Source organism: Myotis daubentonii, chromosome 1 (genome assembly GCF_963259705.1).
Source record: "Myotis daubentonii chromosome 1, mMyoDau2.1, whole genome shotgun sequence".
In the NCBI taxonomy this organism is placed as follows: Eukaryota; Metazoa; Chordata; class Mammalia; order Chiroptera; family Vespertilionidae; genus Myotis; species Myotis daubentonii.
This window is the reverse complement of record NC_081840.1, coordinates 10692731-10710595: the sequence shown is the minus strand read 5'-3', so window position 1 is coordinate 10710595 and position 17865 is coordinate 10692731. Positions and strand designations below refer to the sequence as shown.

Sequence of the window (17865 nt, the reverse complement as noted above, 5' to 3'; positions counted from 1 at the left end):
AGGTGCAAACCACCACCTTTCTCTGTACCCAGACATGTGACTCTGACTGGCTTCAACGTTTTGGCCCCCAAACAACCAGGCGTCCTTTTTAAGTTGGCATGTTTTCCACGGAGGAATATTGAGCATCTTTTCTACATGCCTCACACAGTGCTAGGCCAGCTGTCTAACAATATGGATCCCGGAAGGGGGTGCTGCCCACGTTGGGGACAGCAGGCAGCCGCTAGTGCCTGTTGCTCACAGCAAACGTCAAAAAGCCCTCAGAACAGGGGTCCAGGCAGTTGGCTGAGATGCCCCCGGCAAGCATCCATGCACTAGGAGCGCCAGCAGAGGCTGCCCGAAGGCCAAGGTGGGCATGCCTGCGTCCTGGAGAGCGGATGTGTGAGAGCTCTCAGAGGCTGCCCAGGCCCCGTTAAAAGGGAAGGATGAACCTCATGACATCAGTTCCAAAGATATGCCACCTGCTAGTGTCATGCCCAGGCTCGTCTTCCCACCTACCAGCCTCCCAGGCAAGTCTCCAAGGGCCTGGTGAGCAGGCAGCTGCAACATTTTGTTGCCTCTGATTGATTTGGACTGGGAAGACCTAGAGGGGGGAAAGAATGGCCATTCTCAATGATCTGGACCCCTGAGCCGCCTGGGGTCCTGAAAAATCATCTTGTCAACCCCTCTGTAGGTTTTCTTTGGCCAGGAAATCTAGCCGGGCAGATTGGCTGGAGTAAATTTCTTCATCCACACACACTCACATTACATGGATGTTCAGGACAGTAACAATGCAAGTCCACTCCGACACAGACTTCTCCCTCCAAACCCCAATGCCATCCCCTTGTCTGAAATGCCTGCCACCATGTGAGAGCCTGGTTCAGCCTGCTCAGCCACACTCCCCAGCTCGCTGCTTCTGAATAAGTTGAATATCAAACAAAGGGCATAATACCCAGCAGTTGCTGAAAAAGCTCACTCCATCCACTTTATTCTCTCCGGCAGACGCAACTGAAAGATTTTTTTTAAGCCCCGGAAAACTTCTCATTTAAACATGGGGTGCAAAAGGCTTGTGCAATGTGAGCATCCCTGGACCCGCAGGGGGACAGAAAAGGGGGAGGGGGGGGCCTTCAATGAAATACAAAAGCCACGCAGACCTGGAGCGGAGCAGGCTGCCCACAACAAGGCAGCCAACTGCCAAACTGTCATTTTGCTCGGCGGCTGAACAGAAGGCTCGAGTAATGACAACCACAAAACTCATTTAAAGTCTGAAAAGGTGACTAATGAGCTCATTCATGCTGGCTATAAATTATTCACTACAACACTGATCCCACTCAAGACAAACAGTAAAGTAAACTTTAAACACAGACAACGGCGGCCTCCTCCAAAGAGGAGCGAGTTATGTCTGTAAAACTTTTCACAATGAGAGGGATCCTTGTCTCTCCCCGGTCTATTGTCACACTCACTCTTCTGTTTACTTTTTTTTACTGCCTTTAATCAAGTTTAAGCAGACACAGCTGTTACACATTTATTTCTCTGTGGAGGGTTTTTTTTTTTTCCTTTTCCATTAGTTATGACGAGCAATCATGATGCTCTAAAAATAGCAGCAAATTATATTCTCTAGAAATTGAAGGCTGACCTTAACAGGAAGCCCAGGTCTTCGGAAAGAATATTCAGACACACGTGTCGGCTGAGTGGCGGCGCCGGACAAAGGCGAAACAAAAGTGCAAGGCATTTTCCTCTCTCGGAGAGGTTTTCAATTTGCTTCCAAATTTCCTTTCGGTTCCAGTGGAAAACGTGTTGCTTCCAAACCTTGCAATACAGAACCTGCTGCCCATGCTTATGTTTTCATTAAGATTTTCGTGAGCACGCACGAGCGTTAACGGAATAAAAAGAGAAGCGTCTCCGTTGGGCTTGTCGGCACAGACGAGCCCAGCAGCAGGTTTGTTGAAAACCCACCACCATTTGCTGCCGACACTTGCAGTTTCCTGTTTAATATTAAATAAAGAAGCTTAGCGCTTCTGTTTCTATACACTGTGCTATTTGCTACGGCTGCCACTCCTAAAAGCATTGGGACTGTAGGGAACAAGTCCCCTGTTTTTCAAACCTTTATTTTATCTGTTTCCAAGATAGAGTGAGAATTAAGACTTTCAAATCTGATAGATTTTTTTTTTTCTTCTTAAAAATAGTCCCCGAGTAAGTACTTACATTCGCTCTTGGTCAGATCGCTGAACATTATGTCTTTTTAAACTGCTTTGAATACTTTGAGAAGGAGCCACAGAAAAGCCGCAGAAAACACTCACGTTCAAAAACCGCCAGATGGAGGTTCTGAGTAACCAAAAGTGAAAGCAGAAAGGTCTCAGGCTGAGTTGTGCCCAGTACACACCTCGAGATTAGGGGGGTGGGGGTAGGGGTGGGAGGAGTTGGGGGGGTGAGTGGTCTTGAGCCTGGGAATCTTGCCTAACATGAGAAATAAAGCATGGCGGGCTTTAACTTCAACATGAGACGGGCCCAGCGCCGGCTCCATTTAAGGAAAACCTTCCACGTTGCTCTCAGTGTCTCACACACGAGGGAAAGACTTGTCCAGCTCTCTCTGTGTCTGAAATGCAAAGCAATTTTTCCTCTGAGCGGAGAAAGAGGAGTCCTGCAATATTTATAGCACAGTGCTTTGCCACCTACCAACAGCAATCTGGTTGGTCTTCACCTGTTTAGCATGGTTTTTTGTATTGTTGTTTTTTTAAAAATATATTTTTGTTGATTTCAGAGAGAGGAAGGGATGGGGAGAGATAGAAACATCAATGATGAGAAAGAATCATTGAGCGGCTGCCACCTGCACGCCCCCTAGTGGAGATTGAGCCTACAACCTGGGCATGTGCCCTTGACCGGAATCGAACCCCGGATCCTTCATTCGCAGGCTGATGCTCTATCCATTGAGCAAACTAGCGAGGGCTAGCATGTTTTTTTAATACACATTTCTGTACCTAGTAAATAGCCATTCTTTCGGTTCTCTGTGCAAGAGTCCTTGTAGAGGTGTGTGTGTGTGTGTGTGTGTGTGTGTGTGTGTGTGTGTGTGAGAGAGATCAATCAACATGTAAAAACCAACACCAACCAAAGGAAGGGTCAAGTCTAAAATGACATCCCATGTAAGTCTCAGCTGCTCAGCAGTCCCACCAACCAGATCCCTGTCCCCTCTCTGTGGACGGTGTGGACAAAATACTGCTTTGAGACTGAGCCACAAGGGGGTCCTTCCTTGTGGTAACATGCCTGACAGATGACAGACAGAGTCCGCCTCTCCCTTCATGGGAGGGGCACCTGGCTTGTCTTGAGATGGTCCTAATCCCATCCTTCTCCTTATTTTCTTGAGGAGATGATCAAAGGTAATGTCAGTTTGGCCTGAAGAGGTTCAGCCCAAACAGTGATCACGGAGTACCCCATTTACTTCAATCCAAAGAATCACAAGGCATTCATAACAAAAGCTCTCAAGGCTTCCTCCGTGCCGGGCACCATGCCAAGGGCTTTCCCTGCATTATTCATGTTATCCTCCAGGACACAGGTGCTGTCATCCTCTTTTACAGATGAGGACACTAAGGCTTAAGGAGATGAAGTCATTGCCAGCGGGTTGACAATTGGTGCTCGCCATGGTGAAATGAAAAGTTAAGACCCCACATCTTACAGCCTGCAGAGCCCACCCTCTTAATCACTACACTCTCCTATCTATTTACTAGAGGCTCAGTGCACGAATTCATGCTCAGGTGGGGTCCCTCGGCCTGGCCGGTGATCAGGGCGATCGGGCCGTCTCGCCCAGTCCCGATCGGAACTATGGGGGCCGGCCGGCCAGAAAGGGACCACGGGAGGGCTCCAGAGCGTGTCCAGCCCTCTGGCCCAGTCCCGGTCAGCCAGACCCCAGCAGCAAGCTAACCTACCAGTCGGAGCATCTGCCCCCGATGGTCAGTGCACGTCATAGCCACTGGTTGAGCAGTCACTGAACAGTTGACAGATGGGTCAAACACTTAGCATATTACACTTTTATTATATAGGATGCTCCCCAAGACTCATTTCCAAAATCGCAGATGAAACTTGCTGCTTACAATCTACCTCTTGGGCATCTTTGTCAGTTTTTTGGGTTTATTTGTGTATTGTTGTTTTTTACTTGATTTGAGAGGGAGAAATTTGTTGTTCCACTTATATAGGCATTCATTAGTTTATTCCATGCATGTGCCCTGACTGGGAATCAAACCTGCAACCATGGTGTATCAGGACAACACTCTAACCAACTGAGCTACCCAGCCAGGACTATGTTTGGTTTTTACTTAGCATGTTTCAAATGGGCCAATAACTGTAGACACCCTCTCTACTCCCACAGGCTCAGCTCCAGATGCTCACACAGAAATGGACACCATTCACCGAAGGGACAAACATATCTACAAAATACCCAAACACCCAGGGCAATGGGCACACACCAGCACTCTGCACCTGTCTGAAATGTAAAACACAAAGATTTGGGGGGTGAGGGGAACTCATGACAGTTGGCAACTCCAGAGGCCAGGCCTGAACTCCAAGCCTGTCCCCACCACCTCCCATCTGGACAGACCCTCTGGAGGAACAGGCAGCTATGAAGGTGCCCACAGAACAATCTACTCTGTCTCCAATCCTCACCCCACTCTCCCCCAACCCAACAAAGAAACCCTTTCTCAATCCTACAGCCACAGGGACAAAGATCTATGGTTTCATTTCAAGTTAATGCCTCCAAAGTGCAAACATCGGACTAGAAAACAATTTCAAACTATTTCTTTCACACTTTGCCCACAGAGTTAGCTGGTTGTCTGCCAGTTCGGAAACACCATTGACCACCACACTAGAACTGTTTTCCAAAAACTTTTATAGAGAATTAGGTCAGGGCCCAGATCAACCTTGGCCAACTCAATAAATATGTTAAAAATTTTGCCACAGTGAAATATACCAACTGCACTACTAGTGTGATTAACTTTTTCCCTAAATATAGTGGACAGGAGGAGAAAACTCCCCTACGAAGGCAGCCCAGTGCCCCAGGAGTGCTCCAGAGTCTTCCCACAACCTATGCGCTGGCCATGGAGAGAAGACAGGCTCCCCCAGCTCACTGCCACCTCCAGCACCCATGTCATCTTCACACCCATGGCACAACCAAACCCATGTGGGTACCAAAGCCAAGGAGTCCGTTCCCTCGTGACCCACCCCCCAGATGCTTCCTTGAAAGATTTCCTCGTCTCAAGACTAGCCAAAGGCTCCGTAAAAAGTGGACGAAGCAGAAAGCTGAGGTCTCTGGTTTCATTCCCGAGAAACCCTCAGCTGTCCACAGGGATCGGATCCCGCTGCCTTTCCGAGTCCCCCTCTGGCTTCTGCCCACACCAGCTCCCTGAGACACCACATCAAAGCTCTCTCGGCGTCTTGGCGACACCAGCAGCACAGCAGAACCTCTAATGGTCATAAGAAAAATAAGCCCAGCTCAGACCTTCCAGCGACATGCGCTGTCCCAGCGGGTTTTATTCGCCTGTCCGTGGCTCCCCCCTCACAACCTCCATTGCTCATTTTTCTAGATCAAAATCTACAACTCACGGGCAGGCAGAAAGGCACGCAGGCTGACTGCCCTGACATCATCTGATCTCAACAGAGCTATCTGTTCACTAATTCCATTCTGAGCTTGACAACACTGGCCGGCAAAGGCTTGTTTCTTCACTACAAAAACCAAATACTATGAAAAGGAAAAGAAAATCTGAAAGGTTACCTGTAGGAAGGACTTGACTGATGGTGTCGGACAAAGCCCTAATTTAATGAGGCGGTTGAGGCCCAGGGAAGTGATTTAGGGCCCCCTATCAGAATGTGTTGGTAGTTTCTTCTCCAGTGTCTACTCTTCTCCTCTCCCTTCCCAACATCCCCCACACACACACACTCAGCATTTCTCAGCCTTGTGGTGTGGGTGGAAGTGACCCCATCACCAGCACCAGAGGCCCTGGACTGGTGTTGGTCCAGCTAGGACTTCGTGCACCAGCCGACACATTTCCTCTGTTGTTTAGACACTGGATTGGCTTTTCTGTCACTTGCAACCCGAAGCATCCCAACAGATGCCCACATAGAGTTACTGGCAGATCCAACTTCTTAACTGCCTACCCGGGGTGTCTGCCAGAGTAGTCTTTAACAGTCCAAAACTGAGAAAACCATGTTCCAACAAATTTAGTGGCTGGACTTGATAAGAATAAAAAGATTTGGGTGAAAAATATGAAATTAAATATTATCACTGTGCACTTTAAAAGTGTGGCTTAATGTGTCAAGGTGGCTAGAGTAGCAGAGTATTCTTGCCCTGGAAGGTGTGGTTCAGTTGGTTGGCGCACCATCCTGTACACCAAAAGGTGGCAGGTTCAATCCCCTGTCAGGGCACATACCCAGGTTGCGGGTTTGATCCCTGTTTGGGGTGCACGTGGGATGCAATTGATCAGTGTTTCTCTCTCACATTGATGTATCTATCTCTCTCTCCCACAAATCAATAAAAAAAAAATTTTGAGAGTATTACTGATGAATGGGATTGAACTATAGCATTCAATGCTAATGCGTCTGTTCAGAACATGACTCACACTTCGGTCTCAGAGCTTGACCAGCAACTGGAGGAACAAAGTCCCAGCTTCATGTCCCCAGGTGCTTCAGCCCCAGACTGGGTGGTGATAGGGGGTGAAGATGGTCATAATGGCCAGGCTACTGCAGCCTGCACTGCCCCTGATAGAGAGTGATAAAGAAACAGGCCCCAGGAGGAGGCACGTTGGCCCCAGGACAGCCCACCGGGACTGAATGGGAATCCAGCCCCTCCCAGGAATGTGACTAAACCAACCTGGACTTTCCTTATCACCACAAGTGAGGTAATCTGCCTGAGAAGACCCCTGCCTGCTCCCAAAGGCGGCCTGGCCTAAAACAATCCTTCCTTTTCTTTTGCTAGGAACTTTCTGCCTGTAAAAAAGCTTCCACTTTGTACAGCTTCTGGGAGCTCCCTTCTGTTGCTAGATGCGGTGTGGCCCGATTCATGAATCGTTTAATACAGCCAATGAGACCTTCAAATGTACTCCACTGAACTTTGTGTGTTTGTTTAGCAGCAGCTATTTCATGAAGACGCGGAGCTGTGTTTTATCTGCTTTATGTCCTCAAGTGCTTCCAAAGAGCCATGCGGGCTAGGTTTGACCGAAGTAGTTAACAAAGGATACTGAATGACCAACTTGCACAAATTTAACTAATTTAAGATGGTATCTAGTGTCAATGAGAATACATTCTTTAGCAATTCTAAAAGTATAAAATTAAAAAGACGAGTGTCAATACATACAATAAAATATGGCCCAGTTAATGTTTATTGAGTACTCACAGGAAAACTTGCCATGAAATACTGAAGCGTAAGCCTCAGCCCCCTCCCTCACACAGGCCCTTTCCACGGCCTTGGGAAGGACCCCAGAAATGTGTTGAATGAGCACCTTCAATACTTAGACACTGAACACACACAAAATACACCTTAACATGCCCTGAACCCTTATATGAAAGAAACTTGAGAAAGGCTTCCCGAAATTTGACAATCCTAAAAATGCACATGACATTATCAATAACCAGTTATGAAGCTAAAGAATTTTTTCCTAAACTGTCAGAAATAAAAAACAAATCCCAACCAATCATACTAGAAGAATAAGTGCATTATCTTGCTATTCTCTTGAGAGAAAATGGCATTCCACAATCACTGTCACATTCAGAAATGAGCAGAGTACACAGCCCAAAAAATGTAGGGGAAAAGTAATGCAGACATACATGAAACAGCTGATTAATAATAATATTCGGTTATTTTGTGGGGGATTTTGTGATGCTTGGGATGCCGGCTTTTTAATGACACACTGTTTTCCTTCATCATTTGAAACAAATGCTTACTGCTACACTTCATTTTCTATTTGCAATTTCTTTTCTTAAAGACTCCCTCCCCCAAACTAAATCAGCTTCAGGCCACACAAAGCTGGCACCCACCGCTGGTGTGCCAGACTCCTCGCTCTTCGAGGACAACAGCAGTGTGAGGCGGTACTACTGTCCCCACTGTACAGGTGAGGGATCTGGGCCTCAAGTGTTCTGAGACAACCTGCCAGAGGTGACCCAGCTAACAAGTGCAGAGCTGGCCCTGAGCTCAGCAGCTTGATCCAAAGGGCTCCCAGCCAGGGTCCCATCCTGCCTTACCAGCCCTGCTTCTGGGCCTGCCCACAGCAGTAAAGGAAGGGCCACCCGCTCCCCGAGTGTGCCTTCCTGGTCTCCGGCTGCTGCATCAGCTTCGGGGAAGGGCTGCGAGAAGGAGCATCTCAAACTCACCCACAGGGGAAGGGACGGGGGCGAGCCCTGTCTCAGTTCCTGCAGGGCTGAGGGTTCCACCCCTCAGTGGGCAGGTGGGACTCTGCCCAGGCTCACCTTTCAGGTCCACATGTCCAAGCCTCGGTGAGGAATGAACACTGGCTGCTTTAGGGAGGAACTCGGGGAGAGAGGACTGGGCACCAGTCTGACAGCAGAACAGGACGCCTTGAATTCAGTGTGAGAGCACAGCTCTCTTCCCTCCGCAATCCAGTCCCACCCCAGGCTCAGCCATGCCTCCCCTCAATTCAGAACTACTGTGTCGTCCACTTGATGGCAGAAGGCTCCGTGTGAGGGAACTCTGTGGACTCAATTTTGTGTCTGAGGAAGTGGGCCCCTCCTCCGGGGCCCTCCTGAGCCCTCTTCCATCCATCCTCCCGGCACACAGGACTGGACCTGCTCTGTTCTGGTGCCACTCATTTTATGTTGTAAACGATGAAATTGCAAGGTGATATGTGACTTACCTTCTTGGAGCAGTGAGCAGCCCAGCCAAGAGGAGCCTAGGGAACCAGTGGGACCAAAGGCCTCTGACTTTACGGTGAAAACAGTCCCGGGAGATTACCAGTGCTGCATGCTCTGAATCAACCCGCAGCCTCCCTCTGCCCTAGGCGTCCCTCAGCCAAAGCAGAAAAGGCCTCCCATCCAGATGGGAGTATAGATATGCAAAGTTCCAGAGACAGGCCGCCCAGTTCCCACTGAGCTGTAGACGGCGTTAACATATGTAAAGAACTAAAGCTTCCCCTTGAAGCAGGGGTGGGGGGTGGAGGTGGGCAGGGGCCAGGATGCTGGAGGCTCCTACAAATTCCACAAAGGTGAAACCTCTTCCAAGTGCTCTGGCAGCATTGACCTTGGCCTTGAGGTTGGGGTCTCGGCGACAATGGCATGTGTTACACAGGGGGCTATGACCCGTTGGCTTTTCCAATGCCATTCAACAGTCAAACCATCCAACTTTCCCTCCCCCACTCCCAAGCTCACCAAACCACTTCCGGGCAGTAATATTCCTCACTGTAAATTAATGCCTGTGCTTTCTGATTTGCCACACCTGTCCTGTGAGATTAGTTAACAAACAGGTGGACCCCAGGGAAACAGGGCTGCTCCTCTGAGCGGAAAGTGAAGTCCCCCGGGAAGTTCTTCATCTCACCCAATACTGCTCTTGGCTATCAAGACCCTCTGGGACACCCCTATCTTCTGAGCAAACTAAACAGCAGAGTCCTGCCCAGCAGACGGTTAAGTGCTAGAAATATTTGCCAAAAAAGTAGATGAATGAGGGACCCATCGGTCTGCTATTAAAAAACAATAAATGCATTAGAAAGAATACACTCACACTTTTGACTGCCACACCATCCATTGAAAAGATGAGAGGCTGGACGTCAGCATTGTTAGCCCCACAGGCTGTGTGCAGCCCTGGTCAAGCTGTGAGGGTATGGGCAAGTCATGTGACCTGTTGGTGCCTTGCTGTCCTCATCTGTAAAATGGGTGTGTAATCTACTTATTTCATAGGGCTGCTAGGAGGATTAATAATAAATTGGCACATGTAGAGTACCACAGGTTAAATGTTTACTATCCTGTATAATATGCAAGTTAGCACTCCCGCAGTCACAAGATGGCTGCACCCACAGCGGAGGTGGGGTTCCCGTAATAAGCCGTAATGAGCGGTCAGCAGCGACCTGAGGCTGCGTGGCTCCGGGGCCGGGGGACCTCAGGCCACACTCCCAGCCCCAGCGCCAGGCTGGGGGACCTCAAGCCACACCCCCTGCCTGATGGGGCTTGACGGGGGACCTCAAAGCGCGCCCTCCCGCCCCAGCCCAGGCCGGAGGACCTCAGGCCGTGCCCCCCCTCCCCCCGCCTGGCAGGGCTTGACAGGGGACCTCAGGCTGTGCCACCTCCCCCCCCCCCCCCCGTGCCAGGTCAGGGGACCTGAGGCCGCACCCCCAAACCACATCACCGGGCTGGGGGACCTGAGGCTGCGCCCCTGCCCAGTGGGGCTTGACCAAGGACCTGAGGCTGTGCCCCCCGCCTGGCGCCAGGCCAGGGGACCTGAGGCTGCGCCCCCCCACACCCAGCAGGGCTTGACAGAGGTGTGGCCAGCTGGGTCTGGGTCTCATGCGATTTCAAGGCACATGTGGATGGGTGGGGACTTGACTCTGGGTCCCACAGTGCACCCCTGACTCTGACAAGAGGAAGATTTTCATATACATTTTACTAATTTTCTTTCATCCCTGACATTTCTATTATAGAGAAAGGGCAAATAGCAATATTAAAATATTTCCTCTACTTAATTCCCTTTGATGTGCATGAATTTCGTGCACTGGGCCACTAGTTATTATATAAAATCTAAAGAGATTTATAATAGAACAAGAGTTGAGAGCCAATTGAAAGAATTATGTACTCATTATTTACATTAATTTTGCCTATAACTGGTCTAATTTCTCCTAAGCAGAACAATTAAAGCTTTCCTTCCTTCTTTCTTTATATAGTTTAAACTATAATAAAACAAACAAAAACAAACAAACAAAAAACACTGAAATTCTTTCCTGGAATTAATTAGGATTTCTTGATAGTTTCCACAACTCCTTGAAGACCCTGAAAAATTCTTCTGGTCTTGATCCAGATCCCGACCCTGAGCTGTCTCTGTTGAAAGAGTAAACAGCTCTGGCTCTGGGAACGGGGAACTGGAATCAACTTGCCTGACCTTAACGACAAGACACTCAGATTCCAGCCCCGTTCTAGGAAATGGCCCTGAAAGAATGTGAACATTCCTGGCAGGAGTGGGGGTTAGGGGTCAAACACATGGATAATTTGTTTTTCGAGACGTTTTGGTTTTCAAACCTACCTGTTCCCTGGGGGACAGGTATCGCCTCTCTTGTAACACATCCCTAGGAAGCACCTCCATGCAGAGGAACCCCATCACTCCCAGCCCTCTGCACCCATGGAAATGCTCAGTGCTGCGGACAAGGACACATCAGGGAACTCGATGTAACGCTTTTGTCACAATTCTGACTTTTCTGGAGGTCCACATTCAGATGTGAGAAATGGGACAGCCTGCGGATTGCAGGCAGACTTTGGCCGTGATGGAACATTCTAGCTGTGCGGGGGTGATGTTGCAACTCTGCCTCTCAAGGTGGGGGAGACACCAGGCTGGTTACTGCCCGAGTGCTCCGCAGCCTCCTTGGAGACCAATGCCCACATCCATGGGACGACTGCTGTCTACTGCAGATTCCGTACACAATTGTTTAAACATCCACAACCTCCCACATTCATCTTGAATAGCCACTCTTCCCAGACATGGATGTAATTGATGCATTAGCCTATATCCAACAGCAGGGTCTGCTCAAAGTGAAAATTCCTATGGCTAACATGGCTTTGCAACCCAACATCAGGAACAGAGAGAAAGAAACCTTCTAACATAGGGGATCAGCCAATTACAGCCTGCAGGCCAAGTCCAGCCTGCTGCCTGCCTGTTTTTATAAGTAAAGTTTTATTGGCACATAGCCACACCCATTAGTTTATGGACTGCTCCTGGCTGCTTTCCCACTATAAAGGTAGAGATGAGCAGTTGCAAAGAAACCATCAAAGCCCGAAAAGTTTAAAATATCTACTATCTGGCTCTTCAGAGAAAAGAAGAGGATGAGAAAAGGCACCAGAATATTTACAGAAGTTCCTGATGGCCTCTGACTCCTCGTTTAATAGCAGAAGGAAATGGGTTCAAGGGCTGTTTCTACCAGTGGCTCAGCTCTGCAAAGTCGGGCCAGTATTGTCACCTCTCTGCTTCCATTTCATTCATAAAACAGGATTAGTCATGGCTGGCGAATGCATGACAAATAATTAGCTAATACCCCATATGCATTTTGAACACAAGACAGGAAGAATTGGCTGTTTGTTTTCTGAGGGTGAGAGGTCCTCTCTCTGGTAGAGCAGTATTTTAGGGCTGGAACAAGAAGCACTCCTCTATAAGACAGCTGTACAGTAAATACTGTTTTCATTTGGTGCTTACCGAGGAGCCCCTATGATAAGCAATGCACTGATCTTGTCATAGCCCCACATGACATGGGACTGTGATAGTATGTGGCCAGGGAAATCCCAAACTGCCCTTTTCCAAGTGGACACGCTCCTACGAGAAGGCCTGTAGGCAGCCGCCATGGCGTCCAGCTGGAATGGCATGATCTTGAAGCCCCACTTCCTCAAGGACTGGCAGTGGTACATTGTCACATGGTTTAACCAGCTGGCACGAAGGATCGGCAGACACAAGGACTGGCAAACCAAAGTGCCACATCACCACACACCCTGCATCTGGACCCATCTTGGAGGAGTTAAGCATGGCCAGCATCCAAAACGGTGGCCCAAGCCATTGGGACCCCTGTAGATGTGTTGGTAGTGATGTTAGACCTCGGTCCTTGAGTTCAGCTAAGAAAGAATTCAGAGCCAGGAACTCTAGTGAAAGAGGTTTATATAGCCCTTTTAGAAATAAAGTCACAGAGGCAGAGACATGAGCCAGCTGGGCGGCGTGGACTCAGGAAACAAGTTACTGAGGCCAAAGGAGGGCCCTTGGAACTTGGGAGAAAGAAAGGAACATGCACTTCAGGAAAGGAGGGGTGAAAGGTCCAAGTGTGATCTAGAGAGAGAGCACGCTGGGTCCCTTGCCTTAAAGGTGGGAATTTTAGGGGAGGTCTCGGGAGAGGATCTCAATAGAATATCCATCAGATGTGTCCTTTCAGGGTCGTGGTCTCCACTGACTGGTCAGGTCAGCACTAGGACAGTGGGTCATTAGTCATTGCATCTGGTCCTGATGTCAGCCATAGCATCACTTCCTCTGGTTTTGCTGCTTTTCTGGGCCTGGACCTGAGACACAACTGAGGCCTAGATGTTATCTCTAGTTTGACCAAAAGTCTGTCTCTGTGGTCAGCAGACCCAAGGCTTTATTCCTAAGATTATTTGATGCTGACCAGAACCTCATTGTCCTGAAGGCTTAATGCTTAAGGGAGTGGGGAGTGGTGGTGCAAGGGCTTGTCTGAGTCCTATGAGGCTATTCTCCAGCCCCTTGTTCCTCCTCTCAGGGTGTCTAAACTGCATGACTAAGGACATGCTAGGGGGAGGGAAGGTCGCCTGGGGGTGAAAGCCTGTCCTATAATAGTTGTTTTCTCTAGTTTTTGCCCATTGCCAGTCACTCAAGACTTTCTGCCCTGATGACATTCCATACCTGGCCTACCGTCCCTGCTCTGCTCATACCTGCCTAACTGCCTATTCTATCAGATCCGAGGAGGAGGAGCAAGTCCACCAAGTCCCTGAAGGCCAACATGCCGCGGCCTAGGAGTGATGCTCTCCCCAGGAAGCCCTCCGGTGCCCAAGAAGGGAGAGAGCTCTGCTGAAGAACTCACGCTGGCCACCCCACTGACAGGACCAGTCACGCCCATACAGAATGTCTACAAGAAGGAGAAGGCCGGGTCACGGCAGAGGAGGAGGAGAACTTTGAGGCGTTCGCTACTCTTCGCATGGCCTTGGCCAATGCTCGGCTCTTTGGCACCCAAGCAAAAACAGCCAATGAAGCTTCAGAACAGGATGTTGAGAAGAAAAAAATAAAGTGCTATTGGCGATTTGTGATCTTAAAAAAGGAGAAGAAAAGAAATCCCAAACTGGGGTATGCCTGAATGAATGGGCAGGAGTCAGAAAAGGGAAAACATTCCCATTTGTTCTTTATTTCACACAACAAATGCCCAGAGTGAGAAAAGTCAAGGACATATTCAAAGAGCCATGGTATAGACCAGTTCATTGGACGGAAGATGGAAAGGTAAAGCTGAAGCCAGATTAAGAAGGAATCTGAAATCCAAACCCACACGTTTAGATTTTATCCTAGACCAGTGGTCAGCAAACTCATTAGTCAACAGAGCCAATAATCAACAGTACTTCTTCAAAATAGACTCACCCAGGCCAAAAACCGGCTTCTGCGCATGGGCCACGAAGTTTCAATCGCACTGTACGCGTGCCCACACGTGGTATTTTGTGGAAGAACCACACTCAAGGGACCAAAGAGCCGCATGTGGCTCTCGAGCTGCAGTTTGTGACCACGATCCTAGACAATGGGGAGCCATTGGATATTCTAGGGAAGGTAGGTAGAAAGATTAATCTGGCCATGGTAAATAAGATAAATCAGAATAAACTGAACTATAGAGGAAATGATCTTGAAACCCAGGAACCAGTATTTATCATATTGAGACAGTCTTTGGGTGGAGAAAAGAAACAATTCCTTGTCTCCATTTTAACTTCAATTTTCCTGTCCATGTGTCCCCGGTATCTCCTCTATGTTTTGTCATCTTTCAATACCGGCTAAATAAGAAAAGCTGGAACCCAGCAAGGAAAGTATTTCAAGGAAAAAAAGTCAAGTCTTGGTGTAAGCTATCACTCTTTGGGGAGCTATAGGTATGTAAGGTATAATAGTGGCCTTTGATTTGAAACCACCAGTAGGAGATAAGGTTATTATAGTGAGCAAGAGGGTGGCTGCTCCCCACCCCCCACCACCAATTTCATCATTTAAACCTCCCAGGAAAGGTAGCTAAGAGTAGCTTTCTCTGCATCGGGTTTCATCAGAGATAAGATTCTGCCCATTCTAAGCTTCTGCATTCCTCAGGTTCTCAATGATCAGCCACTTGAGGCATTACTACACCCTCACACACACCCCTGGCTTGAGACATCTGTTTTATGGCTACAGTAGAGCTTGCCTTTTGAAGTGGGAGGCAGTACTGAGCAGAGGTGAAAACGTTGCTTCAGAGCAGACCCACTGGGGTGTGAATCCCAGCTTCCTCTACCCAGGGGGCCTGCTCAGGGTACCTGCCTTTGAGCTCAAGGTCTCCACCTGTAAAATGAGGTTGAAGAGTACCAACTTCCGGGGTGTCCTGAGCGTGACTAAGAGAATGTCTACAAAATGCTCTTTACACTGTACCTGGAGCCCAAAGAAGGCTCAATCAATGGAGCTGCCATCATTTGTTTTCTTGGGGTGCAGTGACACTGGGCTGTGTTAGTCCAACTTCTTTTTTTAGCCAGGTGAGAGGCACTCCCTTAATTTAATTTTCATATGCCTAACACAGAAACTCCTCTCCCCATCTGAGTACATCACCAGATTCCTAGAGGACCTGAGCCCCAGAGATCCAAAGTGCCCAGGGGTTGGGGCTTCAGCAGCCTGGCTGCCGTCCTGTCTCTGGAGACAGCTCGCAGCCTGCCAGCCCTGCAGCACACACCCCCGCCCCCACCTCCCCACCCCGGCGCCACACACACACACCTGTGTCTTCAGAGGAGACAAGAAGTGGTGATCCCGACCCCAGAGCTAGAGGCCTCCGATGCCTTGCCCTGCCATTTCGAGGAGATTCAGAATGGTTCTCTGACTCACTCAAGATCTCACCACCTGTTTAAAGAAGAGTTGGATCTAGAACCCAGATCTGCTCATTTCATTTTCTCTCTTTCCTCAAAGTCACATTTTTAAAAATTCTAAAAATCATATGGTCTCCTGTGGGAAACTTGGAAACGAGGGAAAAGTAAAAAGGGGGTAAAGGCATGTATCTAACCCCCTTGCCCAAGGCTTCTACAAACGAGGTCTCACACTGTAAACACGCTTTGTACTTCCCAATGTAGGAGATCTGTTTCTACAACAAATTTTGACCTTCAGGGGGACTGAGACCATGTCAGCCTTGATATCACACCTACTATGTGCCAGGCACACAGTAGGCACTCAAAAATAGTTGTGGAGTGAGTGAATGCCTGGATGACATTATGTGATATAGCCAATGACTTTGCCATCCTCATTCTGTTGGATATTTAAGTTGTCCTCAGCATTCTGCTAATACAAAAACAATGTTAGACAAACAGCCTTATTCATATATCTTGAATGTAGCTCTATGTCCTTATGATGAACTCTTAAGAGAGTAATAACTGGGTCAGAGTACTCACACTGTAAGGCCTTGAATTCCTGCTACCAAATTGCTCTCCAGAAAGGTAATTCTAGCTTACATCCTCCACCAGTGATGCAGGAGAGTGAAAAGCACAGGTTTTCTCCATGGAGTGAGTATGTGAGTTAAGGGGAAATTGTAGAATCTCTCAGTGGGTGTTGTAATGAAGAACTGAGGGCTGGACTTGAAGGGCACTCAGTATCTAGCAACCCCACAGCACAGAGTGTCTCTGCACATTCACCAGTGTCATCTGACGGCCTCTCGATTGAACTCTAACGCAGGGTACCTCACATTGCTACAAGAATTATCGATTGCCTACCATCCAAACAAATATGTGCCATCCTAGGAAACATGCCCACTCCCCTAGGACGCAGCACAAAAAAGCCAACCTTTCCAAATACACAGTGGCCCACACTGAATGTGGGTCCCGGGCACCGAGTCTGGTTTGCTTGAACTTGTCTATAAATATCTGCAGTTCAAAGTAAATGTCCACAGTGGTTTCTAAATGTCCTCTTGCGTGCACGCATGCGTGAAAGACACCCTGTGAACCTCAAAAATGCATTTTTAATATTAGTTTCTTAGAAAAAGTTTAGTTCTTCCTCATGTAAAATCAGCAAAATAAATTCCAAGTGAATACATCTATCAATGGATTGTTCTCCCTCAAGGTCAAGGAGGTCGTCTGTGGAAATGGAAAGAGCTGTGTAGGTCCTGATCCAGAAAGCCCCAAGCCCACACTCCCTGGGGCCAGCAGTCACTCAAAAGCATCTCATCGAGGAAGAGGCTCCAACATCCACCTGTGCCTTCGCTCCTTTCGCCCCGCCCCCCATACTGTGTACCAAGAAAGACACTCCCAATAGGACATGATGCTGACCTTGATTCTCCAGCCCCACTGACCCTCCCAGTCCTTCTCCTCTCTCTTCCCACAGTGCTGAGTTTTCTGCTCAGGGTAAGCTCTAGCTTACCTCCCAAACCTTTCTGCGACAGAGCAAAAGATGAATAATTATCTGTTTTCTACATAAGAAAGCCTGGATTCAAATCCCAACCCTGTCCCAGAATCGCTGCATCCACATTACCTTCTGTGTCTCCACTTCTCCACCTTCAAATGGGGTGATTTCTACCTCTCTCTTGGGTGTTTTGCAAGAAATTTACAAGAAACTGCAGCATAGAAATCTTTCATGCGTTCTGAGAGGCAAAGCATCTCTCTAAATTCAACGTATACCTTTGTTAGGCCTCCTGCTTTCTTGACTAATAGAAAGCACTGCTCTTCCACCCAAAACGTCAGCACACCATAATCTCCGATGGCAATGTTATCAGGGTATCTCCTTGAAAAAAATCCACATAACTCTTCACAACCAATTAACATTAGCTACTTTCCCCTTATGGCCTTTTCCTATAAGCACACGCATACACACTCACACAATATGGACTCCAAAGTCTTTCCTTTGACTCAAACTACAAGACTCCGGTCCTCACCAGATAAAAATCTCAGAGCCCGTGTTCACATTTATCCACGAAGTAACTCTAATCGTTCAGCATGCCACACGCCACGTCAACCAGAGGACTGAGAGGT

General features: G+C 48.3%; 1 protein-coding gene and 1 pseudogene across 2 annotated transcripts in view; one reads left to right on the top strand and one right to left on the bottom strand.

Moving 5' to 3' along the window:
• Nucleotides 1-17865, bottom strand: part of FOXN3 (forkhead box N3) — a 361722-nt gene that overhangs the window by 227203 nt on the left and 116654 nt on the right. Inside the window, exon 1 of one of the 2 annotated variants that reach the window (XM_059688370.1) lies at nt 2182-2205. The exons of the other annotated variant lie outside the window; for it this stretch is intronic. The gene's annotated coding sequence lies outside the window, so the exon portion shown is untranslated. Of the gene's footprint in view, nt 1-2181; nt 2206-17865 lie in introns of those variants that run through there. 2 annotated transcript variants of the gene reach the window in all.
• On the top strand, nt 12500-14006 carry LOC132222886 (large ribosomal subunit protein eL13-like; annotated as a pseudogene).